Below are 2,181 nucleotides of genomic sequence, written 5' to 3'. Positions count from 1 at the left end.
AAGGAAAAAAAAAAAAGAGAAATAGACGAGAGAAAATAAAGTGGAAAGAAAAAAATGAAAAAGAAAAATAAATAAAAATAAAAAAATAAAAAAATAAAATAATAAAAAATAAGATGAAAAAAACTAACAAGGAAATACAGCTAGAGATATAAGAGAATGAAAGACAATAATAATGTTTATTTTGAAATCTTTAAGATTATGGAGATAATTATCTTCAAATATGAAAAAGAAAAAATAAAGAAAAAAATAAAAAAACAAAAAAAGGAAAAAAAATGAGAAATAGAAGAGGGCAAATAAAATAAAAAATAAAATGATTAAAGAAAAATAAGATGAAAAAAGGGGTAAAAGATATGGCTATATTTGGGGGAGGGGGGTTGAAATAGTGGAGTGAAAATAGGAAAATGTAAAGTAGTGAGAGTAAAACATGCACTTACCTAGTTAATGAATAAACTAATGCTACTGTTGCTATAAACTGTAACTTTACGAAAATGTTACTATTTATTATAATTATAGTCTTAAGCATGCTACTTTATGTAATTTTTCCTTTAAAAAATAGTTTTCACTTCAACCAGCTTGATCCCAATCAAGTCCTTTCTTGATAGCTAAACTAAACCTGTTTATGTTGTTTTTAAATTAAATTTGCATTGTTTTCAAATTTGTTTATTTGTAGATTTTTCTGATGTAATTCAAGGATCCTCAGTTAATATGATAAAATTTAGCTAGTGGATAACATATGTAATTGCCCGGGGAAGATGATGATGTTAATGCCTAATATTAACATACTAAAAGTGTGAAGGGCCTTAAAAACTATTGTTTGAACTTTTTACCCCTCAGAAAAAGTCTTTGTTTTAAACAAAATCATTTTTTCTCACTATTTTCATAATATTTAAGAGTTGAAAATTAATTAAATATTTATAGTAAACCTTTCCTTATTAGAAGTCATCAAAATTAATGACAACTAATACCTTTTTCATTAATTTACGAATTCTAAATTAATTATAGTTGATTTTAGAAGATTTGAAAAATCTAGAAATAAATATGAAAGCATTAGAATAAGAAAAATATAAGAAATATCAAATTTTTAAAAGTTTTAAGTCAGTATTCAAAGATTTTCTAAATATTTAACTTTAAAAATAAGAAAATATTTTAAATATAGAAAAACTAAATAAAAATAATCATACTACGGTATGGTTCAAATTGATGCGTCTCTCTTAGCCTCTTGCAGTAAGAAAAAGACTATTGCACCAAAACTTAGTATCATTTATCTAAATCTTCCCAATAGATAAAAACGTCATATTTTAAATAATTAAAAGTTACACGTGCGAGGCACATGCGTTTAAACTAGTACTTCAAAAAAATACATAAAAGATATTATAAATCACAATAATTAACAACTTAAAAGATTCAAAAGATATAAAATATTTGATTGACTCTCAAAATTATACCAATGCCACTTAAATTGAAATAGAAGAAAAGTATTATAAATCACAATAATTAAGAGCTTAAATTATTTTAAAAATATAACTGACTATCAATGACATAAAAGTTTGGACAAGGAGAGTAACACATATTATTTGAAAACTACATAAAAAAAATTATAAATTACAATAGTTAGCAACTTTAATATCTAAAAACATATTAAAAATATGATTGATTATCTAAATTTTATTTGTGTCGCATAAATTGAGACAAAAAATAACATATACTAAGCAAGTCTTATCTGAAAAACAGTAATATAGGCTCATGGAATTTTACTTTTCACACTCTTTATTAATTTGTACATTTGTGGAGTTTAATTTTGACCTTGAATTGAATTTTTGAAATAAAATTTTATATTTGAATAATAAATTAAATCACAGTAATTGATAATTTAAACTCTTTTAAGAATATATGTAAAAATTACTCTAAAAAATAAATTTATTTAAATATTAAAATTCAAAAGATGTCACATTAATTGATATGATTATTATTATAATATTAATATAGAATAGATATTGAGTCCGGACTTTGCACGGACTTCTCCTAACTAGTTCAACTCTAAAAGAGAGTTGTGAGGTTTCCACAAGGTATAAATGGTCATGTTTCTTGGATTTTTAAGAAAGAAAGGAGCTTCATTTTTTTAAGTGGAGTTTGGACTCGCTTGAAAAGACTTTGAATCTTTGTTGATGGAAGTGTAATTTA

The sequence above is a fragment of the Capsicum annuum genome, chromosome 10 (genome assembly GCF_002878395.1).
Source record: "Capsicum annuum cultivar UCD-10X-F1 chromosome 10, UCD10Xv1.1, whole genome shotgun sequence".
NCBI lineage: Eukaryota > Viridiplantae > Streptophyta > Magnoliopsida > Solanales > Solanaceae > Capsicum > Capsicum annuum.
The sequence above is the reverse complement of the archived record's forward strand: the minus strand, read 5'-3'. Positions refer to the sequence as shown.